A 13,463-nucleotide genomic window follows, 5' to 3' on the forward strand; every position below is an offset into this window, starting at 1 on the left:
GCTTTAAAGAATTTTTTTTGCAAGAAATACACATTTTTTTAGTTTAAATACACATTAAATCATGTCCCCAGGTTTTCACTCAGTACTGTTACCCTAACACATTCCCCCTTCTGAAAAATTTGGAACAAGTTCATAAGTCACGTGTTCACCAGGAAGATCATCTGGATCTTCTGAAGGCCATGGGAAGACCAAAAGTAAGTTCTCTCATTTTATTTTCTGTATATTTGATGATATTTTAACTATGACTGCGAAGGTCAATCTCAACATATAGTCCTGTTACCTAAATTATTTCTTAGATGTTATTTGTTTTCTTTTAAAAATACAAATTTTTGGTAAATCAGTAGAATGTGCTCAGTGTCCTTACATGCTATTAGCATGTACACCTGTGGCTATATTTTGTGTAATTTGCTAATTCTATTCTAAAACCTCAGTCCTGTTACTTATATAAAGAAGCCTTCTTAGAAAAGATCAGGCAAGTTTGTTTTCATAAATTTAATGCAATTCTAGCTAAAACATGATTGGATGTAGTTTTTGCAGCTGAACCATTTAGTCTTTTGTAGACAAGCAAAAATATTTAATTGATCATGGGTGGTAGTCAATGCAGACATCCGAGGACTTGAATAATATCTTCAACTTTTTGTCTTTCTTACCTTTTATAGAAGAAGATGGATAGAACTCATACTATGCAGGGGCCCAAAACACCCACCCATTGCATGCTGCCGGAGGAGGATTGAGACACACTAACCTTGCTATCTCTCTCTGTCTCTCCCTTCCTCCTTCCTGCGCTCTCTCTCTCTCTCTCTCTCTCTCTCTCTCTCTCTCTCTCTCTCTCTCTCTCTCTCTCACTCACACACACACACACACACACACACACACACACACACACACACACACACACACACACACACACATATACCGAAGTGTCCTTGGGCAAGACACTGAATCCCAAGTTGCTCCTGATGGCAAGTTAGCGCCTTACATGGCAGCTCTGCTGCCATTGGTGTGTGAGTGTGTGTGTGTGAATGGGTGAATGAGACACAGTGTAAAGCGCTTTGGATAAAAGCACTATATAAGTGCAGACCATTACTCTCTCTTTCTTTCTCTTTCCACCTCCTTTACTATGAAGAACTATAAGCACATAGCACGTCCCTTCAACATGGACATCTGACACACACACATATACAGACACATACGGACACACAATCCCATTACCCAATGTTCATTCCTGTTAATATATATATATATATATTTTTAAATAAATGATGTGATAAAAATTTATAAACTTAAGGTTTGTATTTCCTTTAAAAGGAATGTACTTGTGTGTGTGTGTGTATATATATATATATATATATATATATATATATATATATATATATATATATATATATATATATATATATATATATATATATATATATATATAGTGACTTTTTAGTCAATTATTTGAACATATAAACACTTTCTTGAGGGGAATATGCTTTTTAAATGACACGAGTGTGATGTATATGGTAGTACGGTGTGCTTTTGGAGCGTCTGTGGTGTTCACGTGAGCAAAGTGTTGTTCGGTTGTGAAAAGTAATAAAATACACACTAGTGGTGGGAAGTTCGGATCATTTTACTGACTCGGATCTTTGAATCTCATTCAGCAAAATGAACAAATTTTCATTTCGTTTCGAGTCATATTATTCATTTCCTTAATTTCAGCAGAATATAATTAATCAAATATCGATCGCGATTACGATTTTGACTGCCCACGATTAAATGAACATGATCGACTGCGATATTTCCGTTTAAAGTTCGTCCTCCGCTCATAGAAAACTCCACTACAGTTCAAATCAAGCGCTTCTTAAATTTGTAGCCAATCACCATAGAGTCGCGCAATGATGACGTCATTTTGTAATGCCAAAACCCGGAAATGGGGTTAGAATTTTAGCGCTCGAGCTGCCAGTTTCCTGCGAACTCCAGCGCTTGCGCGAGGGGAAATCATGACACTAGCACGATGCTAAATGGCACTGCAGAGGTTGTCGGGGACATTAAACATAATCCGACCAAACAGGAAAAAACTTTGCAGATAAACTCAAGGCTCTACAGTATGACCATTTCACTCGCGTTTGCGACTGAAAACTACTTTGTGCGACTGTGAATAAATATTTATTTGCATCGGTGCTAGTGACCTGTGCGGAGTTGTATAATACAATAATAAAAACTACAGGAAGTCCAAAATGCATCGACACCGCGCAACAGTTACTTTCGCACTGCTTTTCATCACCTCAGTCAACCGAACAAGGGTGGAAATACTGCAGAGAAGCCATTGTGATGACAAGAGTAACACTGATCATCATCTGCTTCTCTCAACTTCCCGATCTCACAAACTGCCATCTTTTATTGATCCCGCAAAATGACCTGAGCTTGCACCTGCTCGTGTAGACACAGCGGTGTCGGCGGAGTATATTAATAATAATGCTAACGCTACAAGGTGAGTTTAATTCAAACTTCTTTATTATTGGTGAGGAATGATTTAATAATCAAGATTAGCAACTGTTCAGAAGGAGGACGCTGCTGCTCTCCTTCACGCTCTTCACTAACTCAAACACTTGCATAGTCCTGTCATTTAAATTTAAGGTTGCCAGATATCATCAGAAAAGTCAACTCCAGTTTCCATGTTTTTAGTCCCCCAAAAAACAATATTATCAGCAGACGTACTGGGGAACCGATCTAAAAGGAACAACTGATAAACAAATTAAGCAAACAGAAAACTAATAAAATCCTAGTAAAAAAATCATCCTAGTTTAATGGTGTTCATCACTAATGAACACCATTAAACTACAGCGCTTTGCATCGGACGGGTAAATAAACTCACCCTATCACATCCTATATGAAATTATTCCGATATATACACAATATACACAGAGCAGTTCGAGAACTGACTCCAGCCCAGAACCATGACAGTGGACATATCTAATAGTGTAGCTTTAAATATATTTAAGAGGAGCAGACTTCAAACACTGAACATTGATGTTTATTGAATTTTTTTTTTTACAAAGTGGAACAGGTTAACTGTTGTTTTTTGCACACAGTCCTTAAAATTAACTGAAATTATTACATTTAGTTTATCAGAAGGTAAATTAATTTGTCATGGCTCACACTATGTTCCTAAATTCTGTCATAATTGACAAGCTCAAGTTTTCTCATGCCTATTTGTGCGTTATATTGTGGCACGTTAATGTTACCATCTCTAAAAAAAAAAAATAATAATAATTAAAAAAAAACTTCAACTGTGCTCCTAAATTTTTGTAATTATTATTAAAGAAAGTGGCTTGCGTCTCTCCTCCTGTAAACATTGTTATTGCCTTTTCTGCATAGGTCTGAATTGTTTTCATTTGGTTGCATATTGTTATATTTGATTTCATATTTTCATTTGGTTGATGGCATTTTTATTTTTACTTATCATATATTTTGGGTACTCTTTCATTTATGTTTTGCTTCTATGAGATGATGCACTTTAAAGATCAGTCTAATTTGCAAAGATTTGTACATTAACAGGAATGTAGCACAACATGGAGGTGAATGCAGCGGTCTGTTTATTTAAATGTGAAAGTGCAATAAAAATATGTTGTCACTAAAATCAATGAATAATCGTGATAAATAATCGAGATCTCAATATTGATCAAAATAACAGGGATTATCATTTTGGCCATAATCGTGCAGCCCTAGGTGTAGCTCTCCTACACTGCACCCAGATGATGCCCCCTGACTAGCTAACATGCTATCTTTATTGTATTATATTTTTATGCTAGTAAGTGGTGTTAAAAATTGGTCTAACCATTAATGAGCCGGTGTGCTATGATGTGGCCTGTTGTGGGCCGTGTGTGGTGGTCCGAAAGTCCAGGGCCATTTGGGGCCCAGTTCACCCCTGATTATTGCTATTAATGCCAAATAACATATGCTGAAAATTTTTATATCGATGTTAACACATTCGTACTTTTTGCCTAGGACCCCCAAATCACTAAATCTGCCTCTGAGTGAACTAATCATTTCTGTATTCAGTACAGAACTCGTTGCTGATGTTGCTGCACATGCGTGGTCAACACAAAATGAACGTATCACTCTCCGAGACAACTCGTTGTTCCTGAGTCATATTAAAGATTCATTCAAAATGAAAGAATTGTTAATAAACGACACAGATACTAAACTGCACTTCTGAGCGGCAGTCTACCGGATCCTCTCGTTAAGATGGTGTCAGATGTAACGGCACAAAACGTTTATAGATAGTATGGCACTGCAACAGCCACCACCGCCATTAAACCTGCAAGGAAATCTCTTGGAAAATTGGCAGAATTGGATTCAAAAATTGAACTTTTGTGTGTGGCAGAAGAGGAGACGATTAAAGTCTGTAATACGCTCCACTTCACAGAGCAGGATACAAGTACTTAAAGACAAGTTTAAACTGTGAGTAGTTATATCATACACTTTCTGTCAAACTGTCAAACAAAGTGTTGTGTGTGATAATTTATGACCCTCTGTGCTTCCCTGACTGACAGGTCTGTAGGGGTGGTGGTGGGGGGGGGGGGGGGGGGGGGGGTAACCCTATGGAGTTTATCAGATGATCAATCTGGCTCCTTTGTGTCTGGGGGTGTTGTGGAGAGGTGTGTGTTGGGGGGAAATAGTCCCCCTCCCAACAAAAGGTGTTTATGTTAATGAGTTTGGTTTTTGGTGGGGTGAAATACGTCTGAAAAGAAATAATGTTTTTAATATGGGGATGTGTTTGTGTTACTTTGTGGCGTTATTTCGTTTGTGTAAGCACATTGTTAGAAAAGCATGATGTTTGAATGTGTACATATATGAGTAGAATATTTGTTTTGTGAAATAAATGAAAACAATTGTTGATTATGTTTTTTAGGGATCCCGATTTACCTTTGAATAAAAAGTTTAGGAGTTAAAGAGTCTTTTTTTTAAAATTTTTTTTTAAAAGAATCTGTTTAAAATAATCGTTTGTATTACATACATTCTAAACACAAACCTTTAGGATATAAAAATGATCAAAAGAGCTGTTTTAAAAGAATCCGTATTACTAGGTTTCCAAAAAAACACATAAAAACTTTAGGAGGTAAAAATGGTTAAAAGAGCTGTTTAAAAAGAATAGCGCATATTACATGACTTCTAAACAAAGATCCTTACGAGGTAAAAATGTTAAAGTGCTGGTTAAAAGATGTTTAAACTAGGAGAAGTTTTTTCCAGAGATGTCTTCCAGTCGCTGTGTTAAGCAGTAATGAAGTTACTGAGAACTGAGACACCTCACTCTCGCTAAACCCCGCCCACACACATGTTTTCAGACACGCCTCTCTCCCTCTCGCCCTCTCTCTCTCTCTCTCTCTCTCTCTCTCTCTCTCTCTCTCTCTAAACACACCTATACACGTGTTTTCATCGTAGCCAGTACGTTCTGTCAAAATGTCAATCACGGCGGTAGAACTAGAGGGCTAATTTATGGTTTGTGTTTTTCCTGACCGACAGTTCTGTTGGTACACCTAATTTATGGCCGGGGGTGGTGGGGGTAACCCTATCCACTGTATCAGTGGGTCATTTTGGCACCTGTATGTCTGGGTTGTGTCCTTCCATTCCTGGGGGTGTTTGTTTTGTGTATTGTGGGGGATCTCCCCCAACAAATGTGTTTATGTTAATGACACTGTTGTGAAACGTGTTTCTCCCTGAATTAATCACACACAAATGTATACCTTTTTGTGGTATAAGAGAATGTTTGTTTCTGAACTTACTTTTGTGGTATTGTTTTATTTTGAAGCTTAAGGATGGTTTAGGTGAAATATGTCTGAAAGAATATCAATGTTTAATATGGGCATGTGTTTTTGTTTAAAACTAGTTGTATGTAAAATCTTGTTCAGAGTACTCCGAGACATAATTCCACAGCCTATGATGAAAATATGGAAATACATGCCATGCAAAAAGTCATGACAATGAACTCATTTGTCTTATCTGGACTTCTGATACTTTTTTGGTTTAACAGATCATGGCCCTATATGGTCACATTCTGTGTTTTGTTGTTCATAGATGAAGGAGTGTATGCCCCGGATTATATGGAATCCTTGGTGCCAGGGTTTGTGGCACATTATCTCCAATCATGGGAAACCTTTCATATCACAAATTTGCTCAGATTTTTAAAATAAATTAATTTAGTTATTGATCTATTTTTGCAATGCAGATTTAATGGATATATTTTGTGACATCAATCACAGGCAGAACATATTTTTAACACGAATCCAACAAAAGAGTGTTCAAGTTCATTTGAAAAATCATCATCATTACAAATGCAGTAAATTACAAGAATATTGAGTCACCAGCCACTGTTCCACACTGTTTCATCTACTTGGTTTTCATATGGTTCGTATCCATCATTGCAAATATTATAAATTTCATTTCAAATATTCCTGTCTGTCTTGCCTCTGTGCACAATATCATACCTTCTGTATCTGCATATGAGTGTTTATTTTAAATGGAGGCACAATGCCTAGGGAATCGGTCATCAATTTCTTCTGAAGTCATCTGTGGAAGAAATAGCCTTAACATGAGCTTCATTTCTTAATTGAATGTGAATTTAATCATAGATATAATCTAAATAGGTAATGTGTTTTTATTTTCCTTACTCCGGAACTGCCTGATCTTTGAAGATTTGACATGTTTGACGTGCTTTTCAACTAGGGTGCCGGTGGAGCGCATGGTGAAAGTCCATGTTCCTACATTCATATGTTATGTTAGATGCCAGACTCTCCTAGGTTGAAGGTACTTCATAAAAAATCATAATGAAATGAATTTTTTAAAAAATCTGAATATGAAAATGAATCAAGACAGATCCAAATAAACAAAAAAGTTCCAATGAACAGTAAAGCTACACGTTCTCTTCCTCTAACTTGTTCAGTACTCGTAATACAGATTAAATACGTGTGGGCAGATGATGTAAACTATGGATCTGGTCCAATGTTATTTTGGAACAAAGAGCAAGCTGAATTTTCTCAACATGAATGTTTTGTGTAGTTTGTTATCAGATTGTCTAGATGTATATCACATATCTGATGAACAAAGATTTCCTCTCCCGTGCTGTAATGATGGCTGGAAACTAGGACTTAATGTCATATACTGTAGAAAGGTCATATAGAACATAGAGAAAATCTCATTTAGTGCTTTGGGAGTGAAGTCACCTTTCACTTTGCTTTTTATTCTGATCACAACCAGACAGTTGTATTGTTTCTGAGTTTAGTCTTTGTTTAGACTTTGTTGATGCTGAAGAAGCAAAAGTCTAAGGATCCCTTAACCTTCAGATTAATGATTTGCAATTTCTGCACACAATGCTTGAAAAGAAACACGTATAACGAAGTTGAAAAGGTAGAAAGGGGGTCTGTGAATTAGTTAATGGGCTATTAATCGCTATTAAAGTAGTGCTTAAACAGATACATTGCAGACAAATATAGATATAGACAGTTTTATTTTGTACATGCATATGAACTTAATCTTCACCTATCATCATTCCCTGTTAACCAAATCTGTCACCACCTAATAAAACAGTTTAAGACACTAACCAAAGTAAGTATGCAAACTGAAGCTATGATAAAAGAACAAAAACAACGAACCTTTCTTAAAAAAATTCCTAAATCCTCTGACCAAGTATACGGCTGTGCCAACTGTCTATTAAATAAATGCCAGTCCTTTATGCTGAAAAAGAAGGATCAAAATATTCTGCCAGTGGTTTGGCACTGTGACTCAAAAAGTTGTCTTTCATCTGACATCTGAAAGCTAACTACTGTCCCAACTGCCGCTAACTACTGTCCCAACTGCTGTACAATACTGATAATGCTCTTACACTTAAGAGGGCTGATTGGAAGACCTTGTTAAATAATATTATGTTTCTTCCTTATAATGTCTTATATTTGATAAATATATATTCTTATACATTAAACAGTAATCAGTTTGACTCCAGATCAGGAGTGGGTAAAGACATACTGGTGATCTGATCTATATTATATATACGTACTTTAGATAATGCCTCTCTGAGGGCCATGTTGGAATGTTCCCAAGTCAAAGTACTGTAGAACTCCTCAGCATTAGATCACCTCATTATATTCTTTCCATACCATCATGCTCTTTGCCTGACAAAGCAATTCACATTCTATGTCAAAACATATTTGACAGTTGGGGTGTAATTCTAAAATCACCAGATACCAAATGTACAACAGATTTGTCTTTCTGCCATCACAAAATAAAAATGTTTAAACCAATGTAATTAACCAATGTAGTCACGGGGGGTGTGTACATTTTTCACAATACATTAATGGTGGGGATCCTTATAGACTGTGGAACAGAAATGTACTCAGTATGTCTCCACCGATTTATTTCACATTGCCGTACAACCATTTTTTCTTTTTTTACCACTATGGACGAAACACCCATTTCTTTTAAAACATCTTCTTTAAATGTCTTTCTACCTCCTAAAAAAACCCTCGGCCTTAAGACACGATCTTTGGAGTTGTTGACGCCCTGCTCAGGGTTAAACAACAACGTCTTTACAATATCTTCATGAATAAATTGCCAAACTAACATCTTGGGTTTTTTTTTTCTTGGAGCAGAAGTCAGGTCCTCTCTCATTTCAACAGATCCTCTTGTTAGTGAATACACAGCATTCCTCTAGGGGTATTAGAATTTCTCGGAGCAGACAGTGTAACAGAAAGTTGCAGAGATTCTTCTGTGTTTTAACTACAACTTTTTAACCATTATTTAAGCACTGAGACGCACGACTCTCTCCTTAATTAGTTAACATATACACATTTGTAAGCATTCTGGTCAGCAAAACCCCCAGAAATCACATGTCTCTCTCACACACAGACAGACAACTGCCAGGAAAGATCACACATTCAGATCAAACAGTGTTACAGAGGGCCTAAATGTACACGACTTGACTGTCAGTCAGTGGGGACATGGGGGATGTCAAAGCATAGACAAAATCATATGTATTTAACGGCAGTTCTGTGTAAGTATCCTCGTTGGCGAACCATTTTCCAAAATCTTGTTTATAGTTGAAACAAAACGCACGATTCTTTTAAACAGCACTTTTAAACATTTTACCTCCTAAAGGTTTATGCTTAGAATATATGTAAAAACATTTTTTACATTTTTTTGGCCACATCGATGGTTTATCTGTTTCAGGGGTTTTTATTTCAGTAAATGTTTAGTCAAAGTCACGCCGTTCTCCCAAACACAATCACCAGTTGTTTTCACATATTTCACAAGCATGAACATTCTGCTCATATATATATACACATTCAACCATCATACTTTTCTAACAATGTGTTTACACAAACAAAATAACCCATATAGTAACAAAAACACATGCCCCTATTAAACATTGATATTCTTTCAGACATATTTCACCTAAACCATCCTTAAGCTTCAAAATAAAACAATACCACAAAAGTAAGTTCAGAAACAAACATTCTCTTATAGCACAAAAAGGTGTACATTTGTGTGTGATTAATTCAGGGAGAAACACGTTTCACATCAGTGTCATTAACATAAACACATTTGTTGGGGGAGATCCCCCACAATACACAAAACACACACCCCCAGTAATGGAAGGACACAACCCAGACATACAGGTGCCAAAATGACCCACTGATACAGTGGATAGGGTTACCACCACCACCACCCCTGGCCATAAATTAGGTGTACCTACAGAACTGTCGGTCAGGAAAAACACAAACCATAAATTAGCCCTCTAGTTCTACCGCCGTGATTGACATTTTGACAGAACGTACTGGCTACGATGAAAACACGTGTATGGGAGTGTTTATAGAGAGAGAGAGAGAGAGAGAGAGAGAGAGAGAGAGAGAGAGAGAGAGAGAGAGAGAGAGAGAGAGAGAGGAGTGTCTGAAAACACGTGTGTGTGGGCGGGGTTTAGCGAGAGTGAGGTGTCTCAGTTTAACTTCATTACTGCTTAACACAGCGACTGGAAGACATCTCTGGAAAAAAGTTGAACTTCATTACTGCTTAACACAGCGACTGGAAGACATCTCTGGAAAAAACTTATCTCCTAATTTAAACATCTTTTAACCAGCACTTTAACATTTTTACCTCGTAAGGATCTTTTGTTTAGAAGTCATGTAATATGCGCTATTCTTTTTAAACAGCTCTTTTAACCATTTTTACCTCCTAAAGTTTTTATGTGTTTTTTTTGGAAACCTAGTAATACGGATCCTTTTTAAACAGCTCTTTTGATCATTTTTACATCCTAAAGGTTTGTGTTTAGGATGTATGTAATACAAACGATTATTTTAAACATTCTTTTTTTTTAAAGACTCTTAACTCCTAAACTTTTTATTCAAAGGTAAATCGGGATCCCTAAAAAACATAATCAACAATTGTTTTCATTTATTTCACAAAACAAATATTCTACTCATATATGTAAACATTCAAACATCATGTTTTTCTAACAATGTGTTTACACAAACGAAATAACGCCACAAAGTAACACAAACACATCCCCATATTAAAAACATTATTTCTTTTCAGACGTATTTCACCCCACCAAAAACCAAACTCATTAACATAAACACCTTTTGTTGGGAGGGGGACTATTTCCCCCCAACACACACCTCTCCACAACACCCCCAGACACAAAGGAGCCAGATTGATCATCTGATAAACTCCATAGGGTTACCCCCCCCTCACCACCCCTACAGACCTGTCAGTCAGGGAAGCACAGAGGGTCATAAATTATCACACACAACACTTTGACAGTTTGACAAAGTGTATGATATAACTACTACTGTGAACTCGAAAAAACTTACCATACATTAGACATGTGTTCTTCACACACTCACAAATTCATGACAGGCTTGTATGTGGCATAAAAAGATGATAAACTAAGAGGCTGTTAAGGGAAGTGGACCTCTCACTCGAGAAAGCCATTGCTATTTTGAGATTACATCAAGTCAAATGAAAGCACTGAACGACAAGATACAATACAGGTAGAGCAGTACAACAGTATAATGGTTATCACCTTTCAGAGTAATAATAAAGAAAAATTGATTGTAACACAAAATAAATCAGAAAAATGTAAACTTTAAGCTTGACACTGGAGCTGAATGTAATGCACTGTCAGAAAGAACATAGAAAACACTAAACATTACAGGAAGGCTGCAAAAATCCAGATGAAAGCTAGTTGCTTACTCAGGCCACAAGATGGAGCCATTAGGCAAGAAAGCACTCAAAGGACAGAAGTACAGGATCGTATTTGAAATCATACAGCAAGATGCACCAGCAATACTTGGATGTATTGCCTGTCAAAGGTTAGGCATGGTAAAAAGGCTTTATAAAGTAGAGCAAAATACAGACATTCTCAATGATTTTGATGACCTGTTTGCTGGATTAGGTTGCTTACCTGAAGAACACAACATACAGACTGACATCTAAGTCAGATCGGTTGTGCATGCTCCATGGAGGATCCCTGTAGCTTTCAGAGTCATTAAGGAACTGCAAAGAATGGAGCATTATTGCAAAGCAAACTGAGCCAACTGAGTGGGTCCACAATTTGTATATGCATAAAACCCAGAGATCTAAATCAAGTGATCCAATGCTAACAGTGGAAGAGATAGTTTCAAGGATGCTGCACACAAAGTACTTTTCAGTTCTAGATGCCAACCAAGGTTTCTGGCAAATTAAGCTGGATCAAGAGAGCTCAAAACCATGCAGAATGAACACAGTGATTGGACGATATTGCTTTGTTCATTTACCCTTTGGGATTTCATCAGCATCAGAGGTGTTTCAGAGGTCCATAGCACAAATGATAGAGGGCCTGAAAGGTGTTGTTAACATCATTGATGACCTGTTGGTGTGGGGAGACTCAATTAAAGAGCCTCATCATATACTGATACAGCTGTTGAAAAGAGCAAGATATAACAATTTGAAATTGAACAGAAACAAATGCAAAATTAGAATGAAGGAAATCAAATACATAGGCCATACCCTCAGTGCTCAGGGACTGAAGCCAGATGAAGAAAAGATAAAAGCAGTGAAACAGATAAGCGGGTAAGCAGGATCTGCAACAATTTCTTGGGATAAAGCAATATCTGGCATCCATAGTGGTCATGTGAGCAAAGCATTGTTCAGTTGAGAAAAATAATAAACTTCTGAGCAGCAGCATTCTGAGTTGTCTTGTCTATGTTAAGATATTACAATGAGTAAAATATATAGCCCTGTATATATAGTAATATATAGCGCTGGGCCCTGTTCTTCGGGTGGTTTAATTTCATGATTATCTACCATCCTGGTTCTAAGAACGCTAAGCCTGATGCCCTCTCCCGCCAGTTCACCCTAGAAAAAGGTACCTTGGACCCTGATCCTCTCTCCTGTCTGTGTGGTGAGGGAAGTCACATGGAAGATTGAGTCTGTGGTCCGGAGAGCTCAATGAACCCAACCCGAGCCAGGTAATGGTTGCTTGTTTGTCCCTGAATCCATGTGTTCCTAGGTCCTCCAGTAGGCTCACTGTTCTTAGTTTGCTTGTCACCCTGGCTCCCATCGCACTCTAGGCCTATGGAAGCAGTACTTCTACTACAACCCTTGCCTGTTCCCAGCCGCTAAGCCCTGATCACACATCGCCTTGGACTTCATCACTGATCTAGCCGAGGTACCTCTTGCAAGGTAACCCCATCATCTGTACACCTGTACCAACATGATAGATCAGGGTTCTTCAAACCATAACACAAAGATGGATGTCATAGTTAAACCAAGTAGAATAAAATAAATAAATAAAACTGGTGGTTTGGCCAAACCTGCCCCATGCCTGGTTAGTTTTGAAGTTAACTCCCTTCTTCAAATACCACCTGCAGGTGACAGAGCTAGATGAAAATCATGCAGAGCAGCCATTATTTCCCCACAAAACATTGTGTTGAGTGTAAATGTTGACTGCTGTTTACCAGTATGTTTTCAATTGGTATATTAGTTGCTTGTACTTACATTATTCTTATTAACATGATGGGTTAGTCAATGTCAGCTAGCTATCAAATGGTAACTCAGTCAGTCATTACTATATAACATATTGTACCTTGAGGCATGGTGGTTAATGCTAGAGGCATGAAGAGACATGCTAGAGGCATAAAGAGCACATGGTTCAGAGTATGTACCTTTGAGTAGTTGGGGGCTGCTCCATTTTTGGCTTTGTACAGTAGATAAGCATCAGTGTTTTAAATCTGATGCAGGCAGCAGCTGAAGGCCAGTTGAGGAAACACAGCAATGGGGTGATGCAAATCTTGCAACACACACACTTAAAAATAAATAGAAATGTTTTTGATTATGTTAATGGTTTGTAGACAAATAGCTAAATGTGATTGTTTAATATAGTGACAATCAATCAGTGACAATCAGTAGTGACTTAAAGTTCATGAATCAGTAGTTTTATATCAGAT

General features: G+C 37.3%; 1 long non-coding RNA gene across 1 annotated transcript; it reads left to right on the top strand.

Moving 5' to 3' along the window:
- The first annotated feature begins 1,954 nt into the window (after positions 1 to 1,954).
- On the top strand, positions 1,955 to 12,937 carry LOC128629375 (uncharacterized). The gene is made up of 3 exons (XR_008393747.1): positions 1,955 to 2,476; positions 12,367 to 12,485; positions 12,588 to 12,937. It is a non-coding gene; the product is annotated as an uncharacterized LOC128629375 (long non-coding RNA).
- The last annotated feature ends 526 nt before the right edge of the window (positions 12,938 to 13,463 follow it).

This window comes from Ictalurus punctatus, chromosome 28, assembly GCF_001660625.3.
Source record: "Ictalurus punctatus breed USDA103 chromosome 28, Coco_2.0, whole genome shotgun sequence".
Lineage (NCBI taxonomy): Eukaryota > Metazoa > Chordata > Actinopteri > Siluriformes > Ictaluridae > Ictalurus > Ictalurus punctatus.